General features: G+C 38.4%; 2 non-coding genes across 2 annotated transcripts; both read left to right on the top strand.

The window, feature by feature from the left end:
* Positions 1-1,888: 1,888 nt before the first annotated feature.
* Positions 1,889-1,999, top strand: LOC148699344 (small nucleolar RNA R71). Its single transcript, XR_015966589.1, has one exon. It is a non-coding gene; the product is annotated as a small nucleolar RNA R71 (small nucleolar RNA).
* A 9,344-nt stretch (positions 2,000-11,343) lies between these two features.
* On the top strand, positions 11,344-11,454 carry LOC148699343 (small nucleolar RNA R71). The gene has a single exon (XR_015966587.1). It is a non-coding gene; the product is annotated as a small nucleolar RNA R71 (small nucleolar RNA).
* Positions 11,455-15,136: the final 3,682 nt, after the last annotated feature.

The following is a 15,136-nucleotide window of genomic DNA, read 5'->3' as shown; positions in this document are numbered from 1 at the left end:
TATGATAATTGGAAGAGTTTCAAATTCAGCTAGATATGCATATTTTAGATGTGGTGAGAGTGGCTTAAGTTCAAGTTTTGGTGCCTTAACAGTGGAAGGAGTTAAATGTGACATTGATGATTCTAAAGGCTCTACAATAGGTGAAACATTCAAAGGATACAATGCCAATGCTTCCAAGGCAGCTACTTCTTCCATGAGTGCATCTTCTTCATCAAACTCATCTTGAGATTGACTCAAAACAGTTTGTAAGGGTTCATTCGATTGTGCCTGCAAGAACTTAGAGAATACAAGTGAATCAAGCACATCAATGGCATAACAATCAAGAGATGAAGAAGGATGAGCAAGAGATTCAAACACTTTGAATTGAACTGTCTCTCCTAACACTGTCATAGTGAGGAGTCCATTTTGCACATCAATGATGGTCTTGGCCGTGGCCATGAAGGGTCTCCCAAGCAATATAGGCAACTCACGATCATGTATAGGAGCTTCTTCCATGTCCAACACTACAAAATCTGCAGGCAATATTAGTTTATCAACTTGAACTAGGATATCTTCTACTATACCTCTTGGATATTTAACTGATCTGTCTGCAAGTTGTAATGAAATGGTGGTGGCTTTCAAATCTCCCAAACCTAGTTGAAGGTACACTGAATAAGGCATTAAGTTGATGCTAGCACCCAAATCAAGCATTGCCTTCTCTACTTTCTTGTCCCCTATGGTGATGTTGATAGAGAAACTGCCTGGATCCTTGAGCTTTGGTGGAAGTTTTCTTTGCAAAACTGCACTCACATTCTCAGACACCACTACCTTCTCATGTGGTCCATACTTCCTTTTGTAGCTGTTTAACTCCTTGAAGAACTTCCCATATGCCGGCATGTTCCTAATGACATCAAGCAAAGGTAAGTTAACATTCACTTTGCTTAGTATATCAAAAATTTCTTTGAATGACTTATCCTGCTTGCTCTTGGCAAGTCTTCCAGGGAATGGTATTGGTGGAGTGTATGGTTTCTCGGCCTTGTGAAGATTTGGTGCTTCTAGTGAGGAAGTGGCATGGCTTGGTTCCTCAATTGATTTCTCATTGTCTCCTTGAGTGACACCTGCATTCACATGATCATATTCATTAGTAACTTCATTGCCAACTCTATTATCAATAACCTTACCACTTCTAAGTGTAGTGATTGTTTTGGCTTGCTCTTGGTTCCTTTGGAGTATCACGGGTTGGCTTGGAAACTTCCCAACCTCTCTTTGGTTCAAGGCATCTGCAATCTGCCCCAATTGTGTCTCCATTTTGGTTAGGGCGGCTGAATGTTGTTGGAGTGTGCTATTGGTGGAATGTTGGAATTGCAAGGTGTTTTGGGCTAACAATTTAACCGTGTCCTCAAGGCTAGTGGCAGGTTTTGGTTGGAAATTTTGGAATTGATTGTTGTTCTTCCATGAAAGGTTGGGATGATCTCTCCAACTTGAGTTATATGTATTTGAATACACATCATTCCTTGGCCTTTGGTTGTAAGAATTCATGAGGTTCACTTGTTCTTGAACATACTCGGGGTAAGCTTCCCTAGATGGACATTGGTGAGTAGGATGGCTTGGTATGTTGCAAATAGCACACACTTCATTAGCTTTTGGCACCATGTTGAGCACGGATTCAAGCTTCCTTTCTAGGTTAGCTACCTGCAACAAAAGCTCATGATTAGAACTTGTTTCATAGACTCCAACTTTCTTACCCCTTAAATCTTTGTGTTGAGCATTAGACCCCAACATCTCATAAATGTTATATGACTCTTGAGCATTCTTTTTCTTCAATGCTCCACCTGCTGCATTATCCACAGTTGATTGACAATTTTGGGTTAGTCCATCATAAAAAATTTGCATTTGTAAGTGAAAAGGTAACCCATGGTGTGGACATTGCAACAAGAGGCCTTTAAAACGCTCCCAACACTCATTGAAAGGTTCACCCTCATCTTGTTTGAAGTTGAAGATTTGTCCCCTTAATGTGGCTGTCTTTTGAGTGGAAAAGAACTTCTCCAAGAACTTCTTAGCCACGGCATCCCATGTGGTGAGGGAACCTGGTGTTAGAGTCATCAACCAACTCTTGGCCTTATCTTTCAAGGTGTAAGGAAACACTCTCATCCTCAAATTCGCTTCACTCACTCCCTGCAAAGGTAAACCACTCACAACATTGTAAAATTCTTTAATATGAGCTAAAGGGTCTTCATTAGGTAAGCCATAAAATGAGGGAAACATATGAAAATGTGAAGATTTGAGATCATAGTTTCTAGCTTCTGTGGGCAGCAAGATGCATGAAGGTGAATTTGGTATGATTGGTTGAGCAAAGTCCTCCAAAGCTCTAAGTTCATCTTGGTTGCCCGCCATCTCTTCCTCTCTTTCCCAATCAAATTGCTCAGATCCTTTACTTGTTGAACTAGGTGAAGTCCTTTCCTCTTCCTCACAGATTAGGGATGAACTTGATGGCACAAAGTTGTCCACAGTGTGGCCCTTTAACCGTTCAATTCTTTGGCCTAACTCAACAAGTCTATTTGACATATACTACCTGAAATAAAATACACAATTGTGAATGAAAATCAACTAGCAAACAACAATGAAATGAATAAAACTAAACTTAAAAACGTTTGAAAGGACTCAAGGGACTCAAAACAGATTCACAAGACTCAAAACAAGCTAAAAACTCTCAAAACTGCCTAAAAACACAAACTGGGCAGTTTTGACACTAAACTCAATTTTGGACGAAAATTAGGTTTGAGCTTGACTCAAAATGCTTCAAAACACAAGATAAGACAGATTCTAAGCCTAAAACATAACAAAATATGGGGAGAAATTGTATTTGGACGAAATGCAATTAAAAGGACAGATTATAACGAAAGCAGATTGTAAAGCAAATTGATGTAATACCAATGGATAATGGAATGGCTAAGGGATTCTTTTCCACACATGAAATGTATGCAACTTAAATCAACTTCCAGTTATCAATTTGACAAGTTATGAACCTTGACACTAATCAAAATAGCAAACAAGCAAACAAGCAATTACAAGGGACTGAAATCAGTCCCCGGCAACGGCGCCATTTTTGTTGATGTATAATTCCTTCCTAATGCTAGAATATATTTAGTATAATGGCACAAGCAAGGGTGTCGAATCCGCAGGGACTAATTGGACCTATGTAACTACTTGTTTTGCAAGAACTCTAAGAAATGAATCAAACTAAACAAACTAGGCAGATTTGGAAATGAATCAAACTAGTCTAAATAGACAGATTTGTTGTTGTAACTTGAAAGCATGAGAAAATGAAGTAAACACAAATAAATGAATCAACAACTAATGTAATGGGATAGTGTCAATGGAAATGAAACTAGGGATTCGGTTTCACCATTGCTCAACTACGTCCATGTTTGTCAAGTTAGTTTGTACTCATTCATCTACCTATTTCTTGAGTTTGTTTCACTTGGATATGATCAACCATATGATGTGTGGATTTGATCAAATGTCTCTAATCATGAACCTAATTGTGATGTGCAACTTTGGTTCATAATCAAGATTATGTAATGTACAAGAAACTTTCATAAAATCGAAGGGAATAACTCGGCAGGATGTGTGCTAAACACTCCCTTCATTCATTCACATATCTACCTAAATTATGCATGATGTGTGTTTTAATCTTGGCTACACAACTTAGTGATTAATTCAAATGATGATCAAACATTAAAATCAACACACTAAGTCACCATTAAATCAGAGAATGAAACAAGAAATAGATGGACAAACTGAGCATTCTAACTTAATTACATGGCAAACTTTGCAAGGTTACATCGAATCCCTAGAGGAGGATTAGTTACAATTCATGTTTACAAGAGATTTAACATAAAAATATAAAACATGAATGAACATAGAATTAATAAGAAGAAACCCTTGAAGCAAAACTGATGTTGAAGTCCTTGAAGAGTTCCTTGGTGTTGCTTCTCCAAATGTGGTGCGGATGAAGGTAGAATGGCTTGGTTGAATGGTTTCTGCCCTTGGGACAGAAAATGGACAGAGAATGGAGTGAAATGGGAGAAGCTATATGTGTGTAATGGACTGAATGAAGAAGAAATATGCGGAACCCGCTCTTGCATGAAGTGAGACTTGTTTTATAGAAAAGAATGTGTCTCCAACATTCAGATTGGATCTGGAATATGTTTAATTCAGATGGCAGTGCATAAGTCAGCTGGAATGATGGGTTTCTGAGGTAGTGGACGCATGGCATGGACAAGATTTGCAAGTATGTGTTAATGTATTCAGAGAAGCATGTGCCCTTGCTGCAACAAGTGAGTGGAACCTGCAAAGGTGAATTGGATCACCAGAAATTATTTGTACAAATCTGGAAAGGGGAATAAAGCACACGGCATGAACAAGGAATGAGTGAATTTCTGGAATAATGGGTGAATAACAAAAGGGAGATGTGCAAGCATGTGGATTTCTGCAAAGATGAAATGGAGAAGGGTAATGGAATGCACGGTCAGGTTGTGGACATGCATGTGAATGCATGTTTTGATGTTTTAGAAGTGCATAATCTGATGGGATGACATGAGAAGTTGGAAATGCAAAGGTGATCTGTTTCGGTGTTGGAAATGCATAAGGGACCTGGAAATGCATGTGAGTGCTCGGCAAGGTGTTTGAACATGCATGTGAATGCATGTTTTGGTGTTGGAACCACCCAAATCGACTTCAATGTTTATGCCTTGTTTAGATTCACCCAATATGGCCGAATTGCACCACATTCCTTCATTTGCCTTCCAATTGATCTTATTACACATTTGGCTGCACACTAACACCAAACAATATAAAATGCAACTAGTTTAATCCAAAAACAATACAAAGACGCCAAATAAGAAAGATATACATGCATGCAAAATATGACTTATCAAATACCCCCAAACCTGGTTTTTGCTAGTCCTCGAGAAAACTTAAAACTAAAACACACAAAAACCCAAACATCTAACTAAACCACTTTCGCTGGCCAACCGATTGCACTGAGCATGTGCAACAAGCCTTTGAACCCCTAGGTGTCCCTAGTTGGAGGAGTTGTGTCTCCTGAGGGTTTACAGTGATGACACCCACAAACATTCACAAAATCTGCAAACAACTTGGTTAAAACATGCTTTAAACAAACTAATAAGACCCAATGATAGCCATGTTTTACATTCAAACTCAAAAGTTTGCCACTTCAAAAATCGTATCAATTGTCAAGTATAAAGATATTTCTCCATATCTTACAACTTCAAAGTCACCATACCCAAATGTTTAAGATAGAATTCGCCTCAACTCTACTCCTCACAGCTTCCACTCAAGTTTTCACTCAGATCATAAGGTTTAGTCTCTCAACAACATATATGAGTGAAATTATGTAAAGGGAATCAAAATTCTCACATATGAAATCTGAAATGGAAGCACAGTTTCTGAGTAGATCTCATGAAATGAATCAAATGCTAAGAATATAGAAATACGCACACTTACCATCACCCATGAATACATCCTCAATGATCAGTTAGGTCTTTCTCAGGGTTGTAATGCAAGGCTTAGGGTATAGGTTACGAGAGAAGTGATATGAAATACTAGAGCTTGGGGCATACCAAAGTGTTCTTGAGGATCATGCTCTTCACTTGCATTTGTTTTCTTTCTTCTTTGTTTTTGGCATCCAGGCCCTATGTCTTATAATGAGGAGATTTGGAACTTGTATCCATTTTAATTCTCTTCTCTTTTTTTTTTTTTTATAACTTTTTTTTTTTAGAAGCATCTTCAACATAGGTGCCCTCGGTACATGCCACAATCTTGTTCTAAGCTCAATTTACCTTTAGTCTTCATCACCTTGGTATTCCCCAAACTATAAGGTATGGCTTGTAATGGGCTAGAATGGGTAGAGTATGGTGTGGGTGATGAAAGAGTTAGGCTAAAGTGTTTGGCTGCAACGAGGGTGAATGGAGCACACAAATGGGTAGGATTTAAGCCTTTTAGTAGTTAAACATGCATAGCCTAACATCATCTCATTGAGTTCATTCATGAATGATACTAAATACATGGTATCTGCAAAGGAGAATGATTCTTAGCATCCAAACGAAATAGAAGTAATGAGATCATTTAAAGTGAAAATGAAAGAAAAAGATAGGAGTAGGAACACTTTAAACCCTCTCAAAGAAGCAATTAGGCTCAAAATAACTCACTAGGGTAGTCTCCACTATTCTTCTTCCAGAATTTGAGTATGGTACCTCTATCATCATAATTTCAAGAGTTATAGCTTTATAAATGACAACAAGATGCAACTCTTTTCCATAGCAACCCAATCGTTTGTTTCCAAACATAGTCCTCATATACCTTCGTATTAGCATGCAAAAACACTCTTAACCGAAACTAACACCTCAAACAAACATAACACAAAACACATCTTCCATCCCACCCCCAAACCTAACCTAAACATTGTCCTCGATGTTTAAAATTGTATGCAATGCAATTAGGCAAAGAAAATGGAATGGTAATAACATAAACACAAAATAAGGAAATAACACAAACCACACTAGGTTGCCTCCTAGCAAGCGCTTTATTTAATGTCTAGGCAAGACATGGTAGCTTGTTCATGGTGTTATAAATTCAAGAACATCTACGACTTGATACACTTGTTCTTCCTCCACTTTATCCAAGTATGGTTTCAATCGCTGCCCGTTGACTTTAAAAGAAGTGCCATTCTTCATGTTCTCTATCTCCACAGCTCCATGGGGAAATGTTTGCAGCACTTTGAATGGTCCCACCCACCTAGACTTCAGTTTTCCTGGAAAAAGTCTCAAACGTGAGTCATACAAAAGTACCTTCATACCTTGGTGAAACTCCTTCCTTAGGATGGCCTTGTCATGATAGAGCTTAGTCCGTTCCTTGTAGATTTTGGCATTCTCATATGCCTCATTTCTAAGCTCTTCTAACTCATTAAGTTGGAGCTTCCTTGCTACTCCAGCATCCTTGTAATCAAAGTTGAACTTCTTGATGGCCCAATATGCACGGTGTTCAAGCTCCATTGGCAAATGACAAGCTTTCCCAAACACAAGGCGATAAGGACTCATGCCAATGGGGGTCTTGTATGCTGTTCTATATGCCCATAGTGCATCATTTAACCTCAATGACCAATCCTTCCTTGTAGGGCTCACAGTCTTCATCAAAATGTTCTTGATCTCCCTATTGCTAATCTCCACTTGTCCTGATGTTTGAGGATGGTACGGGGTTGCCACTTTGTGATTGATGTTGTATTTCTTCATCAAGGATTCAAAGGGTTTGTTGCAAAAATGGCTGCCACCATCACTAATAATAGCTCTTGGGGTTCCAAACCTGCAAAAAATCATATCCTTAAGAAAATTCAACACAACCTTATGATCATTAGTTCTTGTAGCAATGGCTTCAACCCATTTGGATACGTAATCCACTGCCACTAATATGTATAAGTAGCCAAAAGAGGATGGAAATGGTCCCATAAAATCGATTCCCCAAACATCAAAGAGCTCCACCACCAAAATGTTGTTCAATGGCATCTCATTTCTTCGGCTAATGTTCCCCATTTTCTGGCACCTATCACACTTAGAACAAAAGTCAAAAGCATCTTTGAATAAAGTAGGCCAAAAGAAACCAGATTGTAAAACCTTTAGAGATGTCTTTTTGGCACCAAAATGTCCTCCACATGCTAATGTATGGCTAAATGTTAGAATGCTTTGTTGCTCACTCTCTGGGACACATCTCCTAATGATTTGATCAGGGCAATATTTAAACAAATATGGTTCGTCCCAAACGTAGTGCTTTACCATGGCAAGGAACTTCTTTCTTTCCTGAAAAGAAAGGTCATTTCTCATTATACCACAAGCAAGATAATTAACAAAATCCGCATACCATGGTTCTTGTTCTTGAACAATAAGGAGTTGTTCATCTGGAAATGATTCATTTAGGGGCAAAGGTTGTCCAACTCCATGGTTTTCATTAAGCCTGGACAAATGGTTAGCCACAACATTATCACTGCCTTTCTTATCTCGAATTTCCAAGTCAAACTCTTGTAGTAAGAGTATCCATCTAATCAAGCGTGGTTTAGCATCCTTCTTTGTCATCAAGTACCTAAGGGCTACATGATCAGAAAACACAATAACTTTAGATCCCACAAGATATGACCTAAACTTTTCTAAGGCAAAAACAACAGCAAGCAACTCCTTTTCAGTTGTGGAATAGTTAAGTTGAGCATCATGCAGAGTCCTGCTTGCATAGTAGATCACATGTGGAAGCTTGTTCACCCTTTGCCCTAAAACTGCACCAATAGCATAGTCAGAGGCATCACACATTAATTCAAAAGGTAACGACCAATCTGGTGCCATAATAATAGGGGCTGAGGTTAGTTCATATTTCAAAGTATTGAAAGCATCCATACAAGCCTTATCAAAATGAAATACAACATCTTTAGCTAACAGATTGCATAATGGACGAGTGATCATTGAAAAGTTCTTAATGAAACGACGATAAAAACCCGCATGGCCCAAAAAACTTCTTACTCCCTTCACAATGGTGGGGGCTACCATATTAGTGATGACGTCAATTTTGGCTTTATCCACCTCCATTCCTTTACTAGAGATTACATGTCCCAACACAATTCCTTGTTTCACCATAAATTGGCACTTTTCCCAATTGAGAACCAAATTTGTTTCCTGACATCTTTGAAGTACTAACGATAGATGGTTAAAACATTCATCAAAAGAGGAACCAAACACTGAGAAGTCATCCATAAATACCTCAATGAACCTTTCTACCATGTCAGAGAAGATGGCCAACATACATCTTTGGAATGTTGCTGGAGCATTGCAGAGTCCAAAAGGCATTCTCCTATATGCAAATGTGCCAAAGGGGCAAGTAAAGGTTGTTTTCTCTTGATCCTCCGGAGCGATTGCAATTTGATTGTAACCTGAGTATCCATCCAGAAAACAATAATGTGAGTAACCTGCCAATCTCTCAAGCATTTGATCTATGAAAGGCATAGGAAAGTAATCTTTTCTAGTGCTAGAATTCAACTTCCTGTAATCGGTGTAAACACGCCAACTGGCCGTGGGCTTTGTGGGCACAAGCTCATTGTTTTCATTTCTCATTACTGTGATTCCCACCTTCTTAGGCACCACCTGAATAGCACTCACCCATTTGCTATCAGAGATGGGATATATGATCCCCACATCTAACAATTTCAACACCTCATTCCTAACAACTTCCTTCATGTGTGGGTTAAGTCTTCTTTGTGGCTCACGGGTTGACTTTGCCCCTTCCTCCAAGAGAATCCTATGCATGCACATGGTAGGGCTTATTCCCTTGATATCTGCAATAGACCAACCAAAAACTGATTTGAACTCTTTTAACACCCTAATTAGTTTATCTTCTTCAATTGGGGTGAGATCAGAAGCTATGATAATTGGAAGAGTTTCAAATTCAGCTAGATATGCATATTTTAGATGTGGTGAGAGTGGCTTAAGTTCAAGTTTTGGTGCCTTAACAGTGGAAGGAGTTAAATGTGACATTGATGATTCTAAAGGCTCTACAATAGGTGAAACATTCAAAGGATACAATGCCAATGCTTCCAAGGCAGCTACTTCTTCCATGAGTGCATCTTCTTCATCAAACTCATCTTGAGATTGACTCAAAACAGTTTGTAAGGGTTCATTCGATTGTGCCTGCAAGAACTTAGAGAATACAAGTGAATCAAGCACATCAATGGCATAACAATCAAGAGATGAAGAAGGATGAGCAAGAGATTCAAACACTTTGAATTGAACTGTCTCTCCTAACACTGTCATAGTGAGGAGTCCATTTTGCACATCAATGATGGTCTTGGCCGTGGCCATGAAGGGTCTCCCAAGCAATATAGGCAACTCACGATCATGTATAGGAGCTTCTTCCATGTCCAACACTACAAAATCTGCAGGCAATATTAGTTTATCAACTTGAACTAGGATATCTTCTACTATACCTCTTGGATATTTAACTGATCTGTCTGCAAGTTGTAATGAAATGGTGGTGGCTTTCAAATCTCCCAAACCTAGTTGAAGGTACACTGAATAAGGCATTAAGTTGATGCTAGCACCCAAATCAAGCATTGCCTTCTCTACTTTCTTGTCCCCTATGGTGATGTTGATAGAGAAACTGCCTGGATCCTTGAGCTTTGGTGGAAGTTTTCTTTGCAAAACTGCACTCACATTCTCAGACACCACTACCTTCTCATGTGGTCCATACTTCCTTTTGTAGCTGTTTAACTCCTTGAAGAACTTCCCATATGCCGGCATGTTCCTAATGACATCAAGCAAAGGTAAGTTAACATTCACTTTGCTTAGTATATCAAAAATTTCTTTGAATGACTTATCCTGCTTGCTCTTGGCAAGTCTTCCAGGGAATGGTATTGGTGGAGTGTATGGTTTCTCGGCCTTGTGAAGATTTGGTGCTTCTAGTGAGGAAGTGGCATGGCTTGGTTCCTCAATTGATTTCTCATTGTCTCCTTGAGTGACACCTGCATTCACATGATCATATTCATTAGTAACTTCATTGCCAACTCTATTATCAATAACCTTACCACTTCTAAGTGTAGTGATTGTTTTGGCTTGCTCTTGGTTCCTTTGGAGTATCACGGGTTGGCTTGGAAACTTCCCAACCTCTCTTTGGTTCAAGGCATCTGCAATCTGCCCCAATTGTGTCTCCATTTTGGTTAGGGCGGCTGAATGTTGTTGGAGTGTGCTATTGGTGGAATGTTGGAATTGCAAGGTGTTTTGGGCTAACAATTTAACCGTGTCCTCAAGGCTAGTGGCAGGTTTTGGTTGGAAATTTTGGAATTGATTGTTGTTCTTCCATGAAAGGTTGGGATGATCTCTCCAACTTGAGTTATATGTATTTGAATACACATCATTCCTTGGCCTTTGGTTGTAAGAATTCATGAGGTTCACTTGTTCTTGAACATACTCGGGGTAAGCTTCCCTAGATGGACATTGGTGAGTAGGATGGCTTGGTATGTTGCAAATAGCACACACTTCATTAGCTTTTGGCACCATGTTGAGCACGGATTCAAGCTTCCTTTCTAGGTTAGCTACCTGCAACAAAAGCTCATGATTAGAACTTGTTTCATAGACTCCAACTTTCTTACCCCTTAAATCTTTGTGTTGAGCATTAGACCCCAACATCTCATAAATGTTATATGACTCTTGAGCATTCTTTTTCTTCAATGCTCCACCTGCTGCATTATCCACAGTTGATTGACAATTTTGGGTTAGTCCATCATAAAAAATTTGCATTTGTAAGTGAAAAGGTAACCCATGGTGTGGACATTGCAACAAGAGGCCTTTAAAACGCTCCCAACACTCATTGAAAGGTTCACCCTCATCTTGTTTGAAGTTGAAGATTTGTCCCCTTAATGTGGCTGTCTTTTGAGTGGAAAAGAACTTCTCCAAGAACTTCTTAGCCACGGCATCCCATGTGGTGAGGGAACCTGGTGTTAGAGTCATCAACCAACTCTTGGCCTTATCTTTCAAGGTGTAAGGAAACACTCTCATCCTCAAATTCGCTTCACTCACTCCCTGCAAAGGTAAACCACTCACAACATTGTAAAATTCTTTAATATGAGCTAAAGGGTCTTCATTAGGTAAGCCATAAAATGAGGGAAACATATGAAAATGTGAAGATTTGAGATCATAGTTTCTAGCTTCTGTGGGCAGCAAGATGCATGAAGGTGAATTTGGTATGATTGGTTGAGCAAAGTCCTCCAAAGCTCTAAGTTCATCTTGGTTGCCCGCCATCTCTTCCTCTCTTTCCCAATCAAATTGCTCAGATCCTTTACTTGTTGAACTAGGTGAAGTCCTTTCCTCTTCCTCACAGATTAGGGATGAACTTGATGGCACAAAGTTGTCCACAGTGTGGCCCTTTAACCGTTCAATTCTTTGGCCTAACTCAACAAGTCTATTTGACATATACTACCTGAAATAAAATACACAATTGTGAATGAAAATCAACTAGCAAACAACAATGAAATGAATAAAACTAAACTTAAAAACGTTTGAAAGGACTCAAGGGACTCAAAACAGATTCACAAGACTCAAAACAAGCTAAAAACTCTCAAAACTGCCTAAAAACACAAACTGGGCAGTTTTGACACTAAACTCAATTTTGGACGAAAATTAGGTTTGAGCTTGACTCAAAATGCTTCAAAACACAAGATAAGACAGATTCTAAGCCTAAAACATAACAAAATATGGGGAGAAATTGTATTTGGACGAAATGCAATTAAAAGGACAGATTATAACGAAAGCAGATTGTAAAGCAAATTGATGTAATACCAATGGATAATGGAATGGCTAAGGGATTCTTTTCCACACATGAAATGTATGCAACTTAAATCAACTTCCAGTTATCAATTTGACAAGTTATGAACCTTGACACTAATCAAAATAGCAAACAAGCAAACAAGCAATTACAAGGGACTGAAATCAGTCCCCGGCAACGGCGCCATTTTTGTTGATGTATAATTCCTTCCTAATGCTAGAATATATTTAGTATAATGGCACAAGCAAGGGTGTCGAATCCGCAGGGACTAATTGGACCTATGTAACTACTTGTTTTGCAAGAACTCTAAGAAATGAATCAAACTAAACAAACTAGGCAGATTTGGAAATGAATCAAACTAGTCTAAATAGACAGATTTGTTGTTGTAACTTGAAAGCATGAGAAAATGAAGTAAACACAAATAAATGAATCAACAACTAATGTAATGGGATAGTGTCAATGGAAATGAAACTAGGGATTCGGTTTCACCATTGCTCAACTACGTCCATGTTTGTCAAGTTAGTTTGTACTCATTCATCTACCTATTTCTTGAGTTTGTTTCACTTGGATATGATCAACCATATGATGTGTGGATTTGATCAAATGTCTCTAATCATGAACCTAATTGTGATGTGCAACTTTGGTTCATAATCAAGATTATGTAATGTACAAGAAACTTTCATAAAATCGAAGGGAATAACTCGGCAGGATGTGTGCTAAACACTCCCTTCATTCATTCACATATCTACCTAAATTATGCATGATGTGTGTTTTAATCTTGGCTACACAACTTAGTGATTAATTCAAATGATGATCAAACATTAAAATCAACACACTAAGTCACCATTAAATCAGAGAATGAAACAAGAAATAGATGGACAAACTGAGCATTCTAACTTAATTACGTGGCAAACTTTGCAAGGTTACATCGAATCCCTAGAGGAGGATTAGTTACAATTCATGTTTACAAGAGATTTAACATAAAAATATAAAACATGAATGAACATAGAATTAATAAGAAGAAACCCTTGAAGCAAAACTGATGTTGAAGTCCTTGAAGAGTTCCTTGGTGTTGCTTCTCCAAATGTGGTGCGGATGAAGGTAGAATGGCTTGGTTGAATGGTTTCTGCCCTTGGGACAGAAAATGGACAGAGAATGGAGTGAAATGGGAGAAGCTATATGTGTGTAATGGACTGAATGAAGAAGAAATATGCGGAACCCGCTCTTGCATGAAGTGAGACTTGTTTTATAGAAAAGAATGTGTCTCCAACATTCAGATTGGATCTGGAATATGTTTAATTCAGATGGCAGTGCATAAGTCAGCTGGAATGATGGGTTTCTGAGGTAGTGGACGCATGGCATGGACAAGATTTGCAAGTATGTGTTAATGTATTCAGAGAAGCATGTGCCCTTGCTGCAACAAGTGAGTGGAACCTGCAAAGGTGAATTGGATCACCAGAAATTATTTGTACAAATCTGGAAAGGGGAATAAAGCACACGGCATGAACAAGGAATGAGTGAATTTCTGGAATAATGGGTGAATAACAAAAGGGAGATGTGCAAGCATGTGGATTTCTGCAAAGATGAAATGGAGAAGGGTAATGGAATGCACGGTCAGGTTGTGGACATGCATGTGAATGCATGTTTTGATGTTTTAGAAGTGCATAATCTGATGGGATGACATGAGAAGTTGGAAATGCAAAGGTGATCTGTTTCGGTGTTGGAAATGCATAAGGGAGCTGGAAATGCATGTGAGTGCTCGGCAAGGTGTTTGAACATGCATGTGAATGCATGTTTTGGTGTTGGAACCACCCAAATCGACTTCAATGTTTATGCCTTGTTTAGATTCACCCAATATGGCCGAATTGCACCACATTCCTTCATTTGCCTTCCAATTGATCTTATTACACATTTGGCTGCACACTAACACCAAACAATATAAAATGCAACTAGTTTAATCCAAAAACAATACAAAGACGCCAAATAAGAAAGATATACATGCATGCAAAATATGACTTATCAGTGATTCCATATGCTCATACCAAATTCAAACTCCACATATTGAATACATAACATCAAGATATAAGTTGAGGGTTGTAACGGGGCTAAGGGTAATGGTTTAACAAAGAAAGGTAAAGTAAAACAAAGGTTCTTAAAGTAATAGGAAGCGAAGTAATGAAATTGACACTTAAACTCACTTTTAATGGCAGAAATCAACTTTTAAACACAAGGGAAGATTCATGCAACAACTAGGGTCAAATTCACTCTTTTGGACCCTTCCTTCAATAACCAATGCTTGTGAGATCATTCTCACTTATTTTTCAACTCTTTTTTTCTTTCTTTTCAACAATTTTTTTCTTTATTTCATTTTTTGGCCGTGCCTTATTATCTTCCCCCACACTTATTTTCTGCAGTATATTGATCAAAGGGGAGTTCATTCTAAGTCATGCTTCACTATCCTTTAAGAACAAGGGGTTAACAAAGAAAATAAGCTTGAAAAGGCTCAAAAGGGTTAAAACTTACAACAAATAAGAAATATGAAAAGGGATAGGCTTTTTGGCTTTGGCTTGACTAACAACTTCATCTTATTGTATGTTATGCAAACAATATCATGCTTTGAATGAATTGGGCATGAGTTCTAGTATTTGGAACTATAATGAAATGCATTCCAAGTAGCAACCAAGCAAAGAATGATGAGATCATGCAACGACTTTAGAAAACAAGAAATCACAGAAAATAACTCTCCAAAGAAAGTAATGGCTCGAGTCTCACAGGGTTGTAGCGT

Source organism: Pyrus communis, chromosome 1 (genome assembly GCF_041283825.1).
Source record: "Pyrus communis isolate YQ-2024b chromosome 1, ASM4128382v1, whole genome shotgun sequence".
Lineage (NCBI taxonomy): Eukaryota > Viridiplantae > Streptophyta > Magnoliopsida > Rosales > Rosaceae > Pyrus > Pyrus communis.
The sequence above is the reverse complement of the archived record's forward strand: the minus strand, read 5'-3'. Positions and strand labels throughout refer to the sequence as shown.